This window comes from Gavialis gangeticus, unplaced genomic scaffold (assembly GCF_001723915.1).
Source record: "Gavialis gangeticus isolate Ggan-Ray unplaced genomic scaffold, GavGan_comp1, whole genome shotgun sequence".
Classification (NCBI taxonomy): Eukaryota; Metazoa; Chordata; order Crocodylia; family Gavialidae; genus Gavialis; species Gavialis gangeticus.
Genome location: NW_017729009.1, coordinates 19729496 through 19744978, shown reverse-complemented (window position 1 = coordinate 19744978; position 15483 = coordinate 19729496). Strand labels below are relative to the sequence as shown.

At 45.6% G+C, this 15483-nt stretch overlaps 1 protein-coding gene across 1 annotated transcript in view; it reads left to right on the top strand.

Annotated features, from left to right (window-relative positions):
- Positions 1–15483, top strand: part of RBM38 (RNA binding motif protein 38) — a 19735-nt gene that overhangs the window by 1672 nt on the left and 2580 nt on the right. The gene's annotated exons all lie outside the window — the stretch shown is intronic.

Sequence of the window (15483 nt, the reverse complement as noted above, 5' to 3'; positions counted from 1 at the left end):
TTTTTTTTTTTTTTTTTTTTTTTTTTTTTTTTTTTGTCTTAACATAATTAGCAGTCTGGCTGAAGCTGAATGCGTGAATCGACTTCCTCATTTCTTTTTTTAAATGTGAGAGAGAACCCCAGGTCATTTTAAAAAAAAAAAAAAAGGGCTGAGCCCTGGTAACTGCCAGAGTGCTTCTCTCTCAATGGAGATTTCAAAAGTTGTTTTGTATTATGTTAGTTTTCATGTGACTTGGACAGAGCTTCTTATCACATCAGCAAGTCGCGTTCCTTTTAAATCATGAGTAAGTTGCTTTCCAATGTGCTCCCTGCCGCTTTGGCTATTTCAGGAATGTAGGAGATCCAAATAAATGGTACATAATTTCTCCCATTGTAATTCTTAAGGTATCAAAGTAGGTAAAGACATTAAAGTACCATGGCCTGTTTCTAGAATGAGATCTGCTCCCTCCATCCTCTTTCCCGTGTACTAACGCTTGGGTTACGGTTTTGGTCTGAACTTGGGTTCTAGTTTTGGTCTAAAATGCAAATTGCATTGGAAACAAAGTCTGATACTTAATGAAAGTAACATTAGGTCAAAAATTGATTTTGGACAGATGTTATACAGGACTTGAATAGGCTGCAAAAGTGGGCTTTTGTCTACTGTTTTCAATAGCTTATACCATCCCTGCTCAGTTAGAAAAGTCCTCTTTTTATACATCTAATAGGATCTGGCAGCTGCTCGGGAAAAGACAAGTGTGCTTCAAGAGAACAATAGCAACTGTCATACTGCCTTCATTTAACTGTTTAATGATTGATGCAGTGCTTTTTTCATCACTTCAGAAAGTGAATATTGATAGTTTTCCTTTCTAAGAGCATTAAGAAAATGGGTGCATTATCTTAAGCTTTTGAGCACTGCTGGCTTGCAGTTTTAAGTGACATATGAATGAATGTCTGACTTGTTGACAAAAGAAAAAATATTGAATTCCTCCTCTGTTCTTAATTCATCATAACATTATCTCTCGTATAATTTTCCCCCCCACTTTTACCATTCTTTTCATGCCTGTAGTCACACGGCTACCTAGGCAATATCACTGCAACCCATTTATGGATGTAAGAAGTGGCGTTGCCGTAACAGTGCTCCCACCATATGTTTGGTTGTGTATGGTTGAAACGCGTTAGTTTTTATAAATAGTTACGGCTGTGTTGGAAGGACTCGAGGAACATCTGTTATAAAATGAAGAGTCTCGGTTGTGGTATAAAGCTGGAGTGTTCCAGGTAGACAGGCTTTTTTGTGTTTATGGCTCTGCTTACATGGGAAATGCAACAGCTTTCTCTGTCCGAGGCAGCCAGTAATCTTTATACTTCTGACACTTGAACGTTGGGGCACATAATAAAAGATGATCCTAAAAGCTGCTCAAAGCAAAACTGTTTACATGTTAAGTTTAAAATAAATAAATAACTCCGCTTCTGACTGCAGTGGGCTTTGGCTCAGACCTGTAATCCATGTAATCACACACTTACTCTTATCTGTGACTTCACATAGCAACTTCAGCTGCATATGTGGGGAAAAATAGTAGTTTCTTTTCACAAGAGTCTTATCATTTGCTTTTAGTTTTGCATATGAAGGAGCATGAGATTAACTGCCTGCATGTTTCTTGTGATCTAGACAGTGTTCTAGTTTTTAGGCATTGGTTTCATCATTTAAGCCGGCCAGGCTACATTTAGTACATATGACAATGAACACTATAAATTATTTATCAGTTGCCAAGAGACAGGAACCTGGAGACTGAGGAGGCCAGAGGAGGGGATTATATATCTTGTTATTTGCAAGCATCAGTAAACAAGAATTTCATTGCAGTCTGCTCCAGCCATGATTTTAATCATGGGAAATGTGGGTTGGCAGAAAGCTAGAGCAATTTACCTTGGTGCCATGAATTGGACCATACATGAGTTTCTTCTCCCCTTTCCCCTCCTCCCCCACAAGAAGGCATTAGGTGCTCATTTTGAGCAACAGTTTGGCTCTTGGTTTGACACTTTTTTTCTCCTCAAAACGATCAGCAAGGTCATTGCCAGCTTGGAGCGCAACCCTGCGTTCCTTGCTGACCCCACATCTCTCGTGATGCCACTGTGGAATTCTGGAAGCTCTAGGAGTGCAAGAGCAGGTTGTCATCCACTTCTGCTTGTGGAGTCCCATGTTTCTTTGCCCTCACCTTTTTTTGCTTTAGGCACCCCTAACTTACCACAGGACTGATGACCCACACTGGGCTGCCTGTGTACCTGGTACCAGGGACAAAATGCCCTTTTCCCCACTACATCCCTGTTAAAGTGCTAATGTTCCAACTATAGGACGCATTGTACAAGGCAACTGCCTCTGTCTGCTGAGTCCTAGATGCCATAATGGAACGTGGTAAAGTAATTAATAAATAATTCATGACCTGTCCTATGGTGATGTTAAAAGATGAGGCTAATGTATTAAAAGCACTGGTGTTCAACTTTTTTTGGCTGATGGGCTGGATGAGCAGTGGCTGGTCATTCCGCAGGCCGGATCCGGCTGATGATCCCAATCTGGCACATGGGGCGCTTGTGGTGGAACCCAGTCTGGCTTTATGGAGACTGCAGGATACAGCCTGGCTCCAACCCAGCCCCATAGAGGGGGAAGGGGGCTTGATGTGGCCCTGATCCAGTCACAGGAGGGGAGGGAGCATGGGCCAGGCCTGATCTAGTTACTGGGGATGGGGAGGAAGATTGGGGGTGGGAAGTTGTATTTCCTGGCCCCAACCTGTTTTTAGGAATTTGGCAGTGGGGGATGGTGACAATATTAATTGCCACTGCTCCTCTGCTGTCTAAGCTCTTGATTCCTGGCTTGCTTTGTGGGCTGGATTCTATGGTTCTGCGAGCCAAACTTGGCCTTCAGGCCAGAGGTGGAGCACCCCACTGTTTAAAAGGATCGACTAGTAGGTGAAGCCCAAAATGGAAGCTGAGGCTTGGACTGGAGGCAGTTTTCTCCAATTTCTTAAAATGACTAGTAGTAACCTAAACCACAGTGAATATTTTTCTTAAATTGAAACCTCCCCATGAGCTGCAGGGACCTGTGAGCAGCTGGAGTTTTGGTTAGGGCTGGAGGAAGAGAAAGTGAAACTAAAATGAACCTCTGTTTTCTCCGTCCCAGCAGAGTGAAGTGTACGCACACAACAAACAGTGCAAATGGCCAGAAGTAAATTAGAATTGAGAGCTATTTAGTTTCAATGCAATGACTTTGGATTGGAATAGCAATGCAGAAGAACAATGTATTGCTATGTTGGGCCAGGCCTTGAGGAATAACTTGTACACTTACGGTCCCAAACTGCTGTGCCTGCTGGCTTAGTTTGTAGCTTCGATCCTGCAGCTACTTCTGTGTTTGGGAGCTGTCCGAATTGTGCTCTGCAGGCATAAAATTACCCCCATGTAATCAGGGTGTGTTATGAGACTCAACAGGTAGGTTGCTTGGACTGTTTCTGCAGTGCCCCTTTTCAAATGTCTTGGATGGTATAAAAGCAACTGAAGGTAACCCAGGTAGTGAAAAGGCGCCTTTGGTGCAGCCAGCTTTCCAACCTCTCTTATGGTTCCCTCAATATGGGGCCTGTGGTGCACCAGCCGTGCCCAGATATAAAATTGGTGCAGGTCACTGGGATTCCCCAGCTACATGCTGTCTTCCCAGCTATGCTTGCAGCATGTTGCCTGTGGCCAGAACAAACTGCTATACCAGTATGCTACATGAATACACTGTCCCTCTGTAAAGCTGCTTAAAGAGCTTTCTATACAGGGACTCTCCCTGTGACTGCAGCTGTATTTTAGGGCTGCCTCTTGCTGCTGGAACTTGACAAAGGTGGCCTAGGACTGCCTCTTGCTGCAGGATCTGCCCGCTGAGTTGGTCATGTACCCATCGGAAGTAGGGCTGGTGTCATCAGGCTCTTGGGTCCACTTTGCAGTTGTAAAGGTGTACACTGCTATCAGGCCAGAATAGTAGCACTGCACACTCGCACAAATGACCGCAGAGTGGAAATTAGCAGAGAGCCAGATACGGGGAGCTCAATCGTGATGGGCCTCCTCACCCCAGCTCTGCATCTGGCCTGGCACAGCTGGCACTTTGCCTTGACATGGCTCATTCTGGCTGTGTTTTGAAGTTCACAGTCTGCTGCCACAATTAGGAAGTGAAGAAAGTCCCTCTTGCAGCTGCTCTCCTTAAAACCGCTCTATTGGGTTAAAAATAAATGGAAAGAAAACTTTCATCTCTCTTGCTGTCCTTACGCTGCTTGTGTAGTGTGCCCGGTCAGCTGGCAGCCCCTGCCCTCTGACTTCCAGTTCTACCTCTTAGCACAAAACTGCCTGGCTGCAAGACCCCAGGCTGCCCTATCAATCACCCATGGCTCTCAGGGGGATGGCTCACCCAGCACCTGTTGTTTATTGGTGCCAATAACATGAAAGCTGTTTTTGGAGATTTCCAGAGAAACACTCACATCCATTTTCCAAATGGCTTCAGCTGCTAATTCCCAAGTATGGTTGCTGTTGCCTAGACCAAACTCCTGCCAGTCAGAAATGCCTCTTTTTTTTTTTTTCTAGAATGTCTGTAAAATGATACATGCCTGGACCAGGCTGCTTTGCAGGTTCCCTCCCTCCTTCCCCCGGCATGTGTTTTAAAGCAGTAGTGCTCAAACTGGACCCAAAAACATAGTGCTCTCCTTTAGGCCATTGACCAGCATCTTATATTCTACTCAGCTGCTTATACTAGTGCAAAGTGAGCATGTAACAGTGTGGTTTTGATCTGTGTAGTCCCTCATGCTTGTCTGTAGTCAGTTAAGCCTGTCTGACCCTAAAGTCTAATCTATTCTTATTTCATGAGCCAAAGGCTGCATGATTGCACTTTGCAACTCTGTTGACATTAAAAGGGGCACCAATGTGACGGAAAGCCAGTTGGGCCCTATATAAAAATGAATATTCCTTTGGTTCTCATCTCAAACAGATACAACTCCATTGGCTTCAATGGAATTACTTTTACATACCCTAGGGCAGTAGTGCTGGATCTTTCCATCTTGTTGTAGACATTCAGGATGGCTGTAAATCCCTACAGTGAGAATCATGGCAGTTCTCTAGGCCCTTCAAAAAATGCTCAGAGCAGGTTTACTAACAACCCAGCCCTGTCCATTCTAGGAATTAAACCAACAGCGGCATTTGTATTGCTGCACGCTTGCTGGGAAATGGAGCCATAATTTTCTGGCATTGGGTGTAGCACCAGTGTTTTAGATTGATAAATGTAGTCCTAAAATATTTGGCTCAGAGTCTGAAGAGGCCTGTATAGGGTCAGGTTTCATTTCTGGTGATTTTTGCTGCAGAGACATCTGCTTGCTCATGATCTAGATTAAGACCCTGTTTCCTAAAGGCCGCTACATGTGTATTTTGATTTCTACATATTTCATCTGCCTTAATCAATTAACTTAAAGATAGAAAGCTCAGAACCCCATAGTTCATCCTTCAAGTAACTGTATTCTCCATTTTTCAATCTTTAAGGGACAGTCAGGGTCCTGTTGTCATCTCTAGAGCCATTTTCACTTGTTTCTGCTTCTCTCTACCACAGTCTGAAGCAGAAATGTGCTCTACCAGCTTTATTCAAATGACTCTACCTGTCCCACTAGGCACAAGGATGCAGCCAAGGGGACATGTAGTAGCTAGAAGCATGATGACAATGAGGGCTTCAGACTTTTGAGGAGCAGGGCAGAGACTTGTCTTTTGCTTGAGACCAAGCAAGACTGCATACAAGTAGAGCCTGATGAAACTTCTAGGAAGGTGGTTTTTCAGAGGGAAAGACCATCCATTTTTCACAATATATAGTTTGGGTGGTTTTTCTGACAACTTTGATGCTGTTCTTTCAGTATTTTCTTAGTGTGTTTTTAATTGATGTAAAAAAAAATGTAATGTAAAGCTCTATTTAAACATCTGCCAGAAACGTTAATTTACCAGAAACTTTGGCGCACAGAAAAATGTGTGTGTTTTGGTATTTTTTTTTTTTCCTGGTTTGGTTTTGTTTGAATGGCAGAAATTTTGCAGGACTTTAAAAACAAAAACAATCACAAAACTAGTTTAACAACTTCTTTTGATCAGGTTTGCCTTGAGATATGAGAAGGATTTGAAGATGCTTCTTCAGGCTTTAGCCTAGTTGCAGATGGAGTTGGAATGATTTAGTTAAAGGTGGACTTCCTGGGTATTCTGGAGCTGACCATTTTGGGCCTCCCTTTTCTCCTATGATATTATTTGCCTCACAGGAGTGTTCCAAGGCTTAACAGTTAAGCTGTTTTTAGCTTCTTGGATGTAAAATATTGCACGTCTTTTTTTCCAGAAGTATTTCTGTTTTATCTGTGTCAGTGCATTTAGTGTTCCTTCCCTGATGGCAAGTGGCTATGGGAGGCATCCATGTTGCTCTCTGGTTCTTGTTTCATCCAGATACTATCTCTAGCGCTTTTTTTGCTTGAGTGGGGTTTTTCTTCCAGTCTGTTTGTCCAGAACCGTGTCTTGTTCAACTAGCCCATTTTATTGATAATTTGCTTGTTTTCTTGGGCATGGGGAAAGAAGAATAAAGCTGGGAGTAGAGCTACCTTATTACAGGGCAACAAAGTGTTGGCTGAGCTGAAGAAGAGGGACTAATGCTCTTTGAGGGACATGTTCTGTTCCTTTAATTGCATGTGGCTTTGATTTCTTTTCTTATCTCTTTCATACCCCTGCACTGGCTATATATCCTGGGGTTAAGGGTACAGGATGAAGAACACTCAATCTCTTTTAGGTGGTTAAAGAAGGTAATTGTATAGTGTAGAAAGTGTGAATGTTATTAAATCCATAATATAACACTGTAACAGCATAATAAACTTAAAGGGTTCTACTCAAATCTGTCTAGGCTGCAGAAATGGGGACCTAGAGGGAAATTGCTAGTTCTCACTTAATTGAACCTGGCCTTCACAGATCCAGTTCCCTCTAGCCATGGTTTTGTTAGCCACAGAGTTGGAAAAAAGCCTAGGATCCTATTATCTGTGTGTACCTCTCTCCCTTCACTTCCCCTCTTCCTCCTGCCCTAATCCTTTTCTGATCCCAGTCTGATATTTGACGTTGGTACGAGAGAGGTCTTTCCTGGGTTCCCTGATTGTATTGTCACTGTAGTCTCTACAAGGAAGTAGTAAACACAGTTGACTGTTGTAAGCTTGCCCAGGTTGCTCTGAAAATCTGAACTAGAGGAGGAAGAATGGAAGATGGGTAGTGAAGGAGAAGAGAAGTACCAAGTGCTTTCACAAGATGTTTGGTTTTTAAAGGTTAGCTTAAAGGTTAGCAAGAGCAGGTTTTTTTTTGTTGCAGGACACTTGGGAAGTGTATTAAAGGCACGTAACAGATATGCAAAGAGAGAACCCTAGTGGGAGTTACAGAAAACTCTTCCATGTCCTGAGTTGGTTTAGAAAGGAATGGAAATAAAGTTTGATGCTACAGAAGATACTAGAATATAGTCCTGTATTTCCTGTCTCATTCTAAACTTAGCCTTACTTGGTAAGCTGGAGAGTTGGGCTGGACTGGAGCCAGCAGCGTATTGGTGAAGTGTTAAGGTTCCCATCTGGGGAGTGGTCTAATACCCACAGAATCACCAGTGGTGTTAGGAGCAGGCAATCTCATGTCAAAAGCCTTGAGGAGTTGAACTCTGCCTCCTACCTCTGTCACAGCCTTCCTACGTGGCCTTAGTCAAGGATCATAGGTGCCATCCTGGGAACACACAAACATGTGCTCTACTAAAGCCACCTGAGTAGTGCCAGAAAAGGAAGTACTTGCCAGATTGGAGCCTGTTGCTCTGTCCTTAATCCCACCTCCTTTCCACCCCCTCCTCCAGTAGGAGTAATAGGTTTTTGAACCGAGTTTGAGGGAGGTGCTGTCTGTCTGTGTACATACAGCGCTGAGCACAGCGTGGTCCACCTCGGGGAAGGGGGGGGTCCAAATGCTAATGTATAGGGCACCTTGGCTCCCACTGCCAGGGGGCAGGCATAACCAGGGGAGCTTTCTGTATCTCCAGACCAGCCTCAGTCTGCAGGGTGTTGGGACTGGTCTTGTTTTGTTTTTTCTAATGACCTTTTGCTCGGCAGCCAGAGGTATGAATAGAGCACAGGTGCCCAACCTAGCTTTTGCCTAGCAAGCTTGGATAACAGTAGCTGCAAAATGCCAAGGCACATACCTCAGCACAGGCTGGCAACTTGAACAAGTACCCAGGGTCCCTTGGGCTGGTACAGCCAGCACAGAAGCCTGTTGCCATGTCTTTACTGCTGGTGACCAGAGCTTCCTCGGGCTTACTTAGCCGTGCTGCAGTTGCCTCCTGAGCTGCTGAGAGGTCAGCTCAAGTGAGAATAGAGACTGCATTCCAGCAGCCAAATGCCGGAGCCCTGCCCTCGCTGGTGAACACAAAGGGCCCTGTTCCCTTATTTATTTATTTGTGTAAGAAGTTAGGAGGCTGGTCGGGCGATGGCATTTGTAAGCTGCTTTCTGCCAAGCTCCCTGTGCAGTTGTGTACTGGAGGGATGGGCACGCTGGCATTTCTCTGCAAAGTCCCCTGTGCGAGCTGTCTGCTTCTGCTCTGACCTCATTGCATGCTGCTCGTTCTCCAAATGCTTCAGCAGCACTGTTGCCTGTTGCGTGGGATGGGGCCTGTTTTTATTTATAGGGCCCCTGTCAAGGTCAAAAGGGAGTCCCAGGCAATGAGCTGGGACTCACTTTTTCTACAGAGTGCCATGTCATTCTCTGGGGATTTCAAGGTGGGCATTTTTATTTTGTGGGGGTTTTTTGTTTGTTTTGTTGGGGTGCTCAGTTGTGCCAGCCACATCCCAAACCACCCAACAAGCAAAGGCCAAGTTCGTGGCTGGCTGGGGAGTGACAGTCAAGAGCCAAAGAGCTCGTGCTTTCCTTACTGGCCCACTTAGCAGGTCTCCTTACTCCTGTACTCTCAGATCTATGAAGCACATAGAGGCTGTCAGTAGCCTGGCAGGAGCCTGCTGCATGGTAGAGACCAGGGAAGAAGTATTTTTGGGCATTCCTGCCCCCTCGCTGTCAAGGAGAGAGTTTGGGCAAGAGCCCTTGAGACCAGCACTTCTGTTGGGTGCTGTTCCTTAGTTCGAGGGGAAGGCTCCTGAGCATGTTCCCTCCTACATGGATGGCACCTGGAGCACAGCTTGCTGGCCAGGCTTATGAAACAAACCTGAAAGCCTGGTATTCAAAGTACTCCCATCATTCAGTAGTGAGGTTGTGGTGGCTGGGACTAACTGTGGTGTGTGAGGGGAGAGGAAACGACTATATGTGTTCTTGGTGAGAATTCAAGTGTCAGCTTTCAAAAATGCGATGGGTGTATTACCCGGTTGGGCTGTTCTGCATAGATATCTTCTTAAGCCTCTCTCAAATGTGCCAGAAAGTTGCACTGTTTGTTCAGTCCACTGTATTTGAGGCCAAAGGCCTGCCTCAAATGTTCAACTGTGTAACGTGTCTCCAACAGGAACTGAATTGAAAAGAAACTCTGTTTTTGTCCTTTCTGGGTTAGCTTCTAAAAAAAAAAAAAAAAAAGCTGTTTTCTGCTGATGGTCTGTAACCACATGTTTTGTTTTTGTCTTTTTAATTTGACTACGGGGGCAGGTGTGGCACCGTGCCACCTAGTTAGGAACACGCTGGGTTAGCGCCCTGATCCTCATCGCCAGCTGTCTCGCGCTGCCTTTGGCCAAAGGCTCAAAGCAAAGTACTTCATGAATGTCTCCAGCAGGGACCAGTGGTTCTAACTTTAGGTTTGACCATATTCATTGTGTTCTACAAGTGTTTGTGGTCTCTGCCAGTGATTAATCATAATGCCATGAAGCATCTCATACTTTTGCTGTTCACAGGATGACTTTGATGTGTGATGACATTTGCTGATCACTTGATTGACATTTTATAATCACATTTTGTATTCTGGATCAAGTTTTCTTCTGGCTTGCAGAACTTTGAGGGATGGGGAGACTTTTGATTGATATGTATGCTCAGAAGACCAATAGCCACATATGGGGAAGGGGAGGGAGGTCTGAATTTGAAAATGGAATTAATTCTAGAGAAAATAAGATTGGCATTGGCTTTTTACAAAAATTTACACTGCCTTAAAATTTCTTCAAGCAATTACCCTTTAAAAATGCTTTTAGAAGAATATACTGTATTGTAGAGACCTATGAATTGTAAACTGAGCCAGTAGAAGATAACTTCATCCCGATGCACTTGGTTTTGTTATGTTTTCTTTGTGGTTGCTAGTAATCAAAGCTGACATTACCTTGGTTTGTATGTTTTTGTTTTGATCAATAAATGAGTTGCCATCTGCTCACCCAATTAAAAAGTCCAATCTGCATCATACCCTGATTGAAATTTCTGCCTGGATTAAAAAAAAAAAAAGCAAAAAAACAAAACTTCCACTAGTTCTTTTATATAGAAATGAGTTCTGGAGTTTGTGATTTTTGTTTTAGTTTTTAATGTATTGTAAAAATAAGATGCACTTCTAGGCATTGTGAGCCAGGGCTTATTTTTTGGAAAGCACATTTGCTGTTTATATTCGGTGAACGCTTATTTTTCTGTGTAGTATTTTGTAGTCAATGATTTAGAAGTGCTATCCCTTGATTGGACAACAAAGGAAATATTTAAAGCCCAAATCAATTTGTAGGGGTCCATTGATTAAAGATATTTTTGGCCAGTCCTGATGACAGATTATTAACCAGCCATGTTGGCCAATACTGATCTGATAGCCTATATGCAGCCCAGAAGTTTGGAGAGCAGCATCCGACTAGTAAGTTGGCAAGAAAGGAGTGTGTGTGGGTGGGGGTGACTCAAGTCCCCACAGTGAGGGAGGGAAAGGGGCAGGGATTGGGACGCAGGACAAAGCTGCAGGGAGCTTGCTTGGGGGGGCGGGCTGCTCCCTGCCACTGTGTGCACCCCCAGCAGAGGCATGGGGGGGGGCATGTACCCCTTGGATGTTTGGGGTGAGGGCAGGCTGCCTGCTGCAGACTCGGGGCCAGGAGCTGTGTATTTCTTCCCGTTGGAGGGGCTGGACCAGGGTGGGTGGGGCTGGAGTAGGTGGCAGCAGCACTGCGACGGGGGGAACTATGGCAAACTTTGGGGTGGCTGTAGCCCACCCCGTAGCCTCCCTCCCAGTGCTGCCCTTGCCTCGTGCACAAATCTGGGGATGCACATGCTCCCCACCCCTCCCCCAGAGGTGTGTGCAGTGGCAGGAAGCTGCTCCCCACCCCCCACAGCTCCATTCCCTTCCCCAGCCCTACTCCCTCACTGGGGGGGGGGCCTTGATCTGCCCCTTCCTCTGGACTTGCTGGCAAGTGGACTTGCTGGCTGGATGCTGCTCTCCAAGCTGCCAGGGTGCATTCCTGGCCGTGTGTACAGCATGCTGCAGCTGCATGCATGTACATGGTATTTATGGGTGACTGTCAGCTACACGGGCCAAAAGAAGTCGATTGCCAATAATACCAATTTTCCTCTTATCACTGCTGATCCAATATGGACCGAGATATTGGTGCACCTCTGACAATTTGTGGTGGTGTTGCCAGTAATTCAGGGAAAGCAGAGGTGTTTTTGAGCCTTCTCCAGAGCAAGTATTATCTAATCCTGCCCAAGTACTGAGCATCTTATTTCCTATGCAAGTTCTGGGCTCAACACTTCATAGACTGGGGTTTTTCTCTTAGGAAGGCACATGCATGCGGCCATATAGTTGAGAAGAAGGCAAAGGGGTTACAGAGAGCATGCAGCAAAATATGGGTTTTGAATTATTTCTTTTCTGCTCCTGCCCATGGGTTCATTCTCTGTGCACTGTATGCACCTGTTTTGTCAGATTTGGCCCCAGATAGAAGCCTAGTATTCGAACCATAGCAAAGAGGAGCTGAGATGTATGTACTGGGAGCATGTTTCAGGCCAAGTGTCTCACAACTTTTCGAAAGCTGCTAACACGCACCCTTTTCTTGTTGTCTAGAAATGCACTCTCACATAGGAACGTGGACAGTTGGATACTACAAATTGCCTTTCAGCAGTGCAGCTTAATTTAGAGCTCTGTTTGTGTGGTGTTGGTGAGGGGTGGAGACCCAGGAGAGCTCTTAACATAAAAAGTGTTGGGGTCAAACTGTGTCTCGGATCCCAGCCCAGCTCATGTGTTAACACTTGTAACTTTGCATGCCCAGGCAAAACAACTGTGCGCAGAATTTCTGAGGGCATGCAGTTTTGTTTTCTTGCTGTTTTGTTCTTTAACATTTTTCAGTGACTTTTCTATTTTGTTTTATGCTGCAGTCATGATGAATGCATTAGAACCAGAAGCTGGGAGAAATTGTAGGGTGGAGCATTAGCTTCCAGTTACCCTGTAGCCAGGTGGGAGAGCCACTTCAGTATCAGAGTACTTGTTTTATAGGAGAGATGTAGAGAGAAGGATGTGTAGATTTAAGAGGCGAGCTGATCCTTCCCCTAGAGGGGAGGAGAGCACTTGTTTAATTCCTTGTGCAGCTTGTGACCTGACAAGCAGTTATACATTGTGTGTCTCTGCATTAGGTAATGGGACTAGAACTGAATCCCTGGGTTGGATCTACATTTCTGGACCAGAATCGGCCTTAATGGGTAGGCTCCCAGCTGGTTTCCAGTCTAAACTGGGCTTGTTCCCTGGGTTTAAGTTGGAGTCTCCCAAGCTTGTGAGATTCCAGGAGGGCTGGGACTGAGTCTGCACTCTTAACACACCAGCCCAATTAATTTTTAATGTTAGAATTAAAAGAACAGTACTTGATCTAGCAAAATTCTACCAGATTTTTATTAAGCTGCACAAATGGAAGCAACCGGAGACCTGGGGCTCAGTCTATAATGTTATTGCTGGAAGGCATTGTTATAAGGCAGGGGTGTTAATGTAAGGGCCCATCATCTGGCCCCTGGTGCTGTCCCTGAGTGTGGACCCACACTCTGCATATGCTGGACCAACCCCCCCACACAAGACCCCACATGTGCACCACACGGTGCCCTCTTTAGCTGGCCCAGAACCCATGCTGTGCCCTCTCTGGCTGGTCCAAGACATGAGCCACATATGGCAGCAGATCCAGGATCCCCACTGCACGTGGCACTTGCCCTGACAGGTCTAGGGCAGGTACCACATGCAGCCCAGGCCCTGGAGCAGGTGCCACATGCTGCTTGTGTTCAGACCAGTGCCACACAGGTCCTGTGTGCAGCACACTCCCGGACCATCCAAAGCAGGTGCCATGTGCGCTGGGTCCAGCATGCAGGGTGGAGGACAGTCTATGGACCCAGTCTGGCCCATGGGGCAGGCCTTACACCATTCATTTGGCTTGTGGACCAGCTTTGCCCCACTCATCTGACACAGGGCATCTCTACTATATGATCATTGTTCGATGCAGGAGGCTTAGGTTTGGGGTGCCCTCTAGTTTTGTTACATCAGCAGGGATGCTTTCAAGCTATGTCCTCCTGGTAGGTGCCCAGGATATTTATGCAGCCCCATTTTTTGCTGATGCTACCAAAGTGAGGTGGTAGTTAAGGTGGCTGTGGAAGATTGCAGTGCCTGGCTTTTAACCCACCCTGATCTCATGGATGCCTACAGAGGAAGAAATAAAGGGTTGGCCAGGTAATTCTACTTGGATGTGCTTCTCATAGCCCTTGGCATGCTAAATAGGGAGTCAGATGAGGGGGAAAGGATCCCCGGTGTTTTGATGGCAGAATGAATAAATCATTGAAAAAAATCTTAACTAGCAAGCAGAAAAAGATGGGTACAGTGAGAATAGGAGGAGAGCTCCTTGGAAACCCATGCCGCTCAGTATACTGTAGGTATCAGGCAGTGTCCTACATAGTCAGGGTCTACCGTGAGGGAAAACTGGTGGGACTCGTACAAACCAGTGAATCTTTGGTGCCTGACTTCTTGTTTCTCAAAGCTTGGTAAGATGTTCCCTGTTGCCAGACAGAATCATGCCACTGCTTTCTCTGATAGATCTTCTCTAGCTCTAGCTGTGATCAAGTGACTGATTGGGCATTTCAGAAAGCTTTTTGCCCTGGCCAAGTCCTAGTTTTTTTAAAAAGGTGGTTTAGGCACTTGGACCCCAAGTCTCCGCATCAGGAGAAGGCTTTTGAAAGCAGGGCATTTGCAATCTCAGTTCTGGGTGCCCAGTAAAATGTTGGGCCACTGACTTCTCAGCCAGTCTCTGCCACAGTAGATCTCTTGTGCTCCACAGTTCTCTCACATATGAAATAGCGGTCTCCTTGCAAAATCCAGCTGTAGTAGTCGGCAAAAGGAGCTGTTGTATTTTTAAATTCTGGTCTCTTCCGTCCTGAGTTGGCCAGGTAATTAGCAGGGGAATTGCTAAACTCTTCTTTGAAACACAGCCACTCTTATGACAAGACACATCTGTTCTTCAGCAGTGTGCAGCAGGTTGGGACAAAGTGAAGAATACACTATCCAACTTAAAGGACAAAAAAAATAATGCTTGGGAGTGTGAATTGATTGAGTAGGCAGCAGGCATGGCCATACAAGGCTCCTTTACAAGCTTAAACCCTCATTTGTAATAAAAAGCCCTTTGATAATTTATGCAAGTGGAGCCTGGCCTTGCTAGCCTACTGGAGCATTATGTCTGCTTTCTTCCTAGAGGGAGCCTCCATGTTTTCCAAGGGAGATTAGCACTGGGTAACGCTAGGCAGCTCTCATCAGCCCTCTTTTGTCTGGGATGCTGGCTGGATAGATCATTCACTGAAAGTGAAACAAAGGTCAGCAGGACTGAAAATAATGCAAGTCACTGTCCCGTTGTTGAATAGCTGCTGGGATGGGGGGCTTGTTGACACAGTAACTGCTGAAAAATATTACTCATTGGAAGAAGCCAGAATTAATGTTTTGTGTTTTTCCAACAAACACTCTGTAGCTATTGCCCTCAACAGCCAGTATTATGAAAACACGAGTTTAAATATGTAGTAAGTGATAACAAGCTTGAAAGCCCTTTAACTATATTCCCAAGAGGTGCCAGGTCATACTTAATAAAATCATCTTGATTGGGGCATACAGGGGAATGGCCTCCAATTCCTGCTACTGAAAAGCTCCCCAGGGGAGGGATGAGAGCCCATGGGACTTGTCTAGTGACCTGGGAAGGGATGGGGGGAGCAGGGGCAGGGAGGAAGGAAGATGGGCCCAGTCAAGCTGCAGCACAAGTATGGAGAATGGGAGAGAAGCAGCTGCAAAGATGCCGTGTGTGTGGTTAATAGAGCAGCAGGCAGCCGAGGTATTTTAACAGAGCTGCTTCTGAGAGAAGAGATGGAAAGCAGCTGCTAGAAACTAGCCGGCAGAGCAGGCCTGAGGCAGAAATTTACAGACACCCCTTGTTTTCTAAGCACCAGCACCAAGGCAGTAGGGTCAGGAGAACTCCTGTTTCTCAGGGCTCACTTGCTATCCAGCAGGATGGATGTGATGAGCCGGGGGGGT